This window comes from Pinus tabuliformis, chromosome 2_2 (assembly GCF_031772625.1).
Source record: "Pinus tabuliformis cultivar Carrire ecotype Pingquan chromosome 2_2, CPIR1, whole genome shotgun sequence".
NCBI classification, from domain to species: domain Eukaryota; kingdom Viridiplantae; phylum Streptophyta; class Pinopsida; order Pinales; family Pinaceae; genus Pinus; species Pinus tabuliformis.
This window is the reverse complement of record NC_142300.1, coordinates 1,289,226,836-1,289,234,373: the sequence shown is the minus strand read 5'-3', so window position 1 is coordinate 1,289,234,373 and position 7,538 is coordinate 1,289,226,836.

Here is a 7,538-nt window from a genome sequence, read left to right as displayed (position 1 = left end):
TCTTTCATTTGGTTGTCCACCTGTGCCAAATATGTTCTAGTTTCTGCAACAAAATCTTCAGTCATAAGACAATCATTATAATAAAAAATATAAGGCTTCTGTACCTCTTCTTCCTTTGGCAACACTTCAGTATGTTGCTCTGATCTCTCTTCTTCTATCAGCATATCAGTATGTTGATTCAAACTCAAAGAGCTCTTGAGACTGTCATCTAGTCTCTCCTTCTCATCATCTGTTTCAATGATGTCTTTCAACACTTGTCCACTGTAGTGAACTGAATTTTTTCCAGTCTCCTTGTCATATTCTTCTTTAAAACTTTCATCTTCTGGAAGGTATTCTTTCATGTTTTTGACAGCTTTAAAAGACTGCCTATCTTCTTCTAAACCTGCAATCATACACAAATCATTAGTTTTAAAAATACAAGTCCTTTCGGTCTCACTTGATGCTTCAGTCATCAAGTCTTTTGGCTGCTTTGAATCATTCATATGATCCAACTCCTCTGGCTCTTCATCACTTTCAAAAAGTAATGGTCTACTTTCTAGTTTACACATCGAAACTTCAACATCTTCTTCAACATCTCCCTTTTGTTGTAGCTCAACTCTTTCGAGCTTCTCTATAACCAGTTCAAGTTCCCTTAGCTCCTTTATTAACTGCATATTCACCTGCTGATTCCTCTTCCCTTGTAGCCTCTGCCACTTCACTTTCTTTCTCATGACATAACCATATTTCTGGTCCATCCCATTTCTTTGCAACATCTCCATTAACACTTCAAGCTGAACTATTATCTCAACCTTCTCCCTCTCATATGCCTCTTTACTTAACTGTCTTTGTATGCCATTTGCCTTGGCATCTCCTTCCTTTTGTCCTTGGTTGTGGTTTCTTTTAGAACCTCTGTTATGATTGTCACTAGTCATCATCCTCTCCATCTCTATGAGTTCCTCACTCACTTCACTATGAGCTGCACTAAAGCCTCTTCAACAGCAAGTCCTCCCTGCTGCCACTTACCTCACCAAGCTCTCCTCACTCAGTCTTTTGGCAAGCAATTGGTTCTCTATCTCTGGAACCTCCTTTTGAGCAACATCTTTGCTCCTTCTAGGCTTCACTCATATGCACCTTCTCATGAACACAACTATCCTCTTGTATCTCAACCAGCATGAAATACTTGGTTCTGACCACATTCTGCTTTCACTCAAAAGCTCTTACCCGATTCCCTTATCTCTTAGTAGTTATACCCACACCCGTTGTGGAATTGCCTTTGGGAGTTGCAACAATACTTTTGCACTAATGCAAAGACTACAATTTTCCAATATTCAAATCCAATTAAAGTAAAACCATATCATCTTACCTTCAAGATCTCTGCCTAATCTTGTCCTCCCTTTCACCTGCACTTTTGAATGGGCTATCCTTTCCACTAGCCTTCAGTTGTATCTTCAAACTATGTTACTTCAAGAACTTACAAACATTCCTCTTACAGTTTAACTACTGTAATCCTGCCATAAAATTTCATTCATTTAATATCTGCTAATCATTAGACAAATTTGCATACCTTCACCTACCTTTAGGATCTCATAATTTCTGCAAATCTATTTCAACAGATCTTCATGCTTCCACTGTACAAATTCTCAATATTCAGCTTCTGTCATTTAGATTTAGAATCTGATTCTTCCTTCCAATCCTCCGGCTTTATCTTGGTAAAGCTTAACTATCAACAACAATTCCTTCTTTGCTGAGTTTCCTTTCCACTCAGAAATCCTTAACATTTCCTTCCATTACTGCTTCTTAAGGCTTGATCTCCTTTTGTATGATTTCATAAGCATTCTCCATTCACCCTTCACATTCAAGTGAATCTCCATTCTCCAACATCGTTATAGCTTCTTTATGTTCCTGCAATCTCTTCTTAATTCTGCCTTACCTGCCTCTAAGAACTTAACTGTTCTTCTCCATTCTCCCAGCTGTACTCTGGTTGCTTCGCTATCAGATTAGAATCTGATCTCCCTTGCTTGCATACACATCTTCCAAATGTCTTTGTTCTAAATTCCTTCAAAGAAACTTTCATACATAATTTCTTTGTTCAACTTATACCAAATGGTTCATTTATAATTCTGCTCTGATACCAAATGACGTAGGGTTACCCTTGCTTTACCCACAGTATGCATAAATATGCATAAATCCATTGTCCCAGGAATTTAACTCTGTAAGGAGTCAAATCTTTAACTATCAATGGTTAAAGCCCCTTTATTATTTCCTTTGTATTGGAACTCAATCACCCCGCTTTAAACCTCCTATCGGGAGTTAAATCAATCCTCAAGCCTTCATTACCCTTTTATCAAAGCATTCCACAAATCTTCCTTATCGGGACTCTAAAACCCATCTGAACCTTAGTTAAGCCTTTTTAAACGCTTCCTTAACCTTTAACCCGCATATATAACCTTTCCCTTCCTTACGTTTGGTTACATATGTTTTTAACACATAAATCTCTTATTGGCGCATGTTTCCTTATAAACCATTTACAAAGGAAAACTATGCAAACATACCCTTTTTCGCCTTCCGTATGGTTTCTGCATAGATCCCGAGGCTGTACCTCTATCGCAATTGGCTATTGGCACTTTCGCAGGTCACATTACATATATATATTATCACACCTTTCCTTCCGATTTGCGACTATCCCTTTAAAATCGGAAAATACACTATCGACACTTAATTCTTCACTATCCCATTACAAAGGAAAACTCCACCCGAACACATATAGCGGACTTCAAATTCATTAAACCCATGACTATATTTATCGTCAGGTCCGGTTCCTTCGAGTCCTCCCGCACTATCGCTCTGATCTCTGTTTCCCCAATATGCGATGACCGATTTAATCGCGACCGTCGATCAGGTTCACGATCTGACGATCGACGATTAATCGCCCGATCGCAATCGCTGAACCATTGCGCTTAACTCTTCTGTTTAAAAGCTCCAACCTGACTTTGTTTACAGACCCGATAGGGTTCTAGACTATATTTGATAAAGTTCGGGTCCGCTGTTTATCGCATGACAGATTGCGACGCGATCCAATGGGTCCAACCTTGCGATTCAATCTTGTGATTTAATCTGGGTCGTTGATCTTCAAGATCCGACGGCTACTGTGTATCAATTATTCAACCCTCCGCTTATCTCTTCACTATGAATTTACGCTATTTCTTCATTATTTCTATGGGTTCTGGCTTTCTTCAAAGCTCTGGATTCAACACTCCATTTCGATCCTCCTCTTTATGTATTTCTTTGTGTGATCGCTGCACTTCACCTGCACACACACACACACACACACACACACATATATATATATAGTTCGCTCGTCTTTCACCATTCGATGCTTACACTTATTCAATTTGGGATTAAATCTCCATACATATATATAAATCAATACATAATCCAGAATGAGTCTCTCTGTCTCTCCTCGGCCTGATCTTCTAATCTACTGGCCTCTGTCCATTATCTGCCCGTAGGCTTATAAACACTCCAATCTGCTATCTATCTACCTATTCAACCTCTCTAACCCCTGTTCATGCCTTTCAGGCTTAAATTTATACAAAGGGATTCTAAAACCAATTTCTGGTTTAGATCCATAAACTCAACCACATTCCTAAAATATCTTTCAAATCCACGAAATCATGAACTGACTCCTAATCCAGGATTTACAATCAATTCTCAATCTTGTCATCACTCAACTATCCTAAATCTCTCATGTTCTCCTATATTCAAGAAAATTTACAATTATACCTCACAATATTCAATTAATTCCTATTCTCATTAAATCACTCAAACCATTAATAATTACATTAATTCAATGCTTTAGGAAACCAACTTCCTTAAAACACAAGACCCCCCTATTTCTACTAGAATACAATGATAATGTTGAGCTAGATGCTCCTGCATCACTATAATTCCAATACCTTTCTGTGTTCGGGAGAGTCTACGCTCTTGTCATCATAAATCTTAGGGTTGTTGGTTGTTTTTCGGTGCTCGTAGGAAAGTGTTTTGTTTGCAAGCATTACATGGCTTCTCGCCAATGCTTACCTATCCAACGAGGTGTTGCTTTGGGAGCGTCTTCCTTAAGGCACATGCGTCTCTTTGAGTGGGAGTTAGTTGTGAATTTCTTTGACGCTACTTCTTTAGAGATCATAAAGGATATCCTAACATTGGAAGCTAAGGAATTTGGAGATCGTAAATATTTCTCCGATTCAGAGATAAGTGGAAGTAATGTTAAATGGATACCACATCCAAGCAAGTTTCAAAAAACAAAGAATCCATTTTCTTGACTCCATGACTCACCATCGCCAAATGGAGACATTGCTTAACATGGTCATTCATGATAAGCAAGTCAAAAACTACAAACTCTTTGTTGGAAAAGAGGAGATAAAACACATACTATGGGATATTAGATATAATCTTGATGATATAGTGGTGAGGCTGAGTTGGGTGGAATGTTCCATAGTGTTTGATTCAGATGATAATCGAGAAGAAGCAAAAATCATCAATGCAATGGCTATTAACACTATTAATCCAAATCTTTCTATGCCTCTAAACAATTCACAAGCAAATGATTTATCGTGCTCGCCAGTTGTTATCATTGACTAGTTCTCTTTAGAAATCCATCTCAATCCTCAAGGAGGAAGGCAACTACATGCTTCAATTTTTACTTTGTTTTACTATATTATATAGTCTTCTGCATGTTCACAATTTCATTTCGTACTCGAGTAGTTGGTTTAGTTTATAGTTGTTCTCTCTATAAAAGTAGTATTTTCCATGTGATGGTTTCACGGTCAATTTTGTATAAGTTAGTCAAGTGTCCTATCTCAAGCAACTGACATGGTTGAGTCATTTTTGGTCTTTTTGGTTAAAAATTTTATCCACTACTTTCTATGCTATGGACTTAGTATGAAGAAATCACTTCATTTCAAGTTTGTTGAAGTTTTAAAAAACCTCCACTGTATTATCTTATGTAGTACTTTCAGATATCAATAAAAATATTCAAACATATTTACAACAACAAAAAAAAACTTAAATTTCTAAATTAAGACAAAATAAATTTAAGGCTTAACATTGCTACAAAATGGATAATAGAGGAACCTTCACTTTTTGAGAGAATTTACATTCAGACAAAATGGATAATAGATGAACCTTATTTTGAAAGGTATCTAAGCAGTAATAAAGAATTGGTTATGGGAAGTTTAAAGATGAAGAACCATATTTAAAATTTTAACATCAAAAAGCATATGTACCATATTTTAAGGTTGTATTTTTCGAGTTTTCAATATTTAATTTGCAAGATGTATACAAAAAAGTTTATGTAGAAATATGTGTTGCTAATTTTTTTCCAAATATAATATAAATAAATAACATTAACTATTAATGTTGTTTATTTTGATTTATTTTTTCCCTTTTCAAGAAAGAAAAAACAAACAAATTTTTTATTGAATAAAAAATTGTTTACATCATATTATTAAAAGTTTAAATAAATATAAACTATAACCATAAAAGTTCCCCTGTACAATGATCATCCAAATTGTGGAAGTATTCCAAACTAATTGATAGACAACACAAAAATTGGCCATTTAAAAAAATTTGGCACATCATTTTAACAAAACACAATTATGTCTCAACCTACAGCCTTATCAATAGTTATGTCCATCAATGATTTACATTAATTGGCCATTTAAAAAAATTTGGCACATCATTTTAACAAAACACAATTATGTCTCAACCTACAGCCTTATCAATAGTTATGTCCATCAATCATTTACTAATGTAAATCAACAGATTGGGATCATGCCCGAGCTGTATAGAGAACCCTGAAAATATGCTTTGTAGAGAACGCTGAATTATTGTGAAATATTTAGGGGAACCATTATTACGGAGAAAGATGGTGGCAAATCAACTTTGTTGATTTTGGGTTATTACTTTAGGCTAAATTTAATGGTGGTATGTTTTTGTTTTTTCTAGTTAAAATTTAATAATATTTTTTTAATATTTTTTTCTTTTAACTTTTTTAAATATATCAATGAATTAAAAACAAATCCAATAACATTTCATTTCATTTAACAAATCCAATAACATTTCATTTCATTTATATAAATTTAATAATGGAAAGTTATCATTCTTATATTTTCAAATTAATTTTTAAAATTTTCCATATTTTTAATCAATTTTTTTTAAAAATAATATATTAAAAATATATATTAAAAGAAAACACAATAATTAAAATTATGTTTTGCAATAATATTTAATAGATTGAGTTTGGAGTATGCTCTAAAATTGTTTTTATTTGGCTATGAGCTTGTTTTTCTCAGATTTAAGGTAAGGAAATAGGGTAATAGCCCAAGACCCAGAAGTATCTGGCACGAGTGAACACCTGCCCCATATCCAGAGGCATCTGGCACAAGTGAAAACCTGCCCCATACCTAGAGGCATCTAGCACAAGCGAAACCCTACCCCATACGAACCACCACCAGGGACTTAAGGTAAGGAAACATGGTAACTACCCAAGACCCAAAGGCATCTGGCAGGAGTGAAAACCTACCCCATACAGAGCACCGGCCATTATTCTAGGTGATATGATTTTCCTTGAAATAAAGGTGATGAGTCAACTTGCATTAGCTAATAACAACTAAAGATGCTATCCTCACTAGTGGTTTGACAACTAAATTATAATAAGTTTTCCACTTTGAAAAAAAACAATACTTTAACTAATTAAAAAAATAATAATGCTTTAATCGATTTAAAATAATAAGCAAAAATATAAATCTTAAAAAAATTTCTCAAATACACTTTTCCAACAAAGACTGATCCGGCAATTGCGTGTATTAGCTGGACCCGACTACATCATTTATAAAATTGCACCCCCGCCCCCATGAAATCGCCTTGTAACCCGTTAACCTTGAAAATGATTCCCGATCACGAGATGACAGGGACTCTAGAATCTTCTTCATGGTGTGGAGGCGCCACCGCTGCTTCCCCTTCCCACACATTTTGGATATTGTCAACGCGTCCTCTTGGTTACATCATTTCCTACCAAAGATTTTCCCACATATGGGATAGTGCCACCTCCTCTTCCACGTCACATCATTTTCCCAATTATCTGATGGTGCCCGTTCTTCCTTTTTGTGACGTCATTTCTACAAACCATTTTTCTACCAACAATTTAAATTTATAATATTTAAATTGAAATTGATTTTATTTTAATTATAGAAATAAACGCAAATTTTATTACGTGTAATATGATATATGAAGTGATTAAATACACTTAAAGAGTTAATGACAAACTTGTAAATGAGCTAATAGAGTCTAATTTAACTCAAGCATGGAGATGTACAAAACGATGAAGACTAATGAAAAAATTAGATTCGAAAGAACCCTTTGCATGATTGTTATTGTATTGGAGAAAGAAATGGAGGTTCAACAATATAATTTTATTATTTTTTGTTAGGATTATCCCTTACAAGATTGTCCTAGTGTTATGAGAAAGAAACGGATCTCAAACGATGCAATTTTATTAT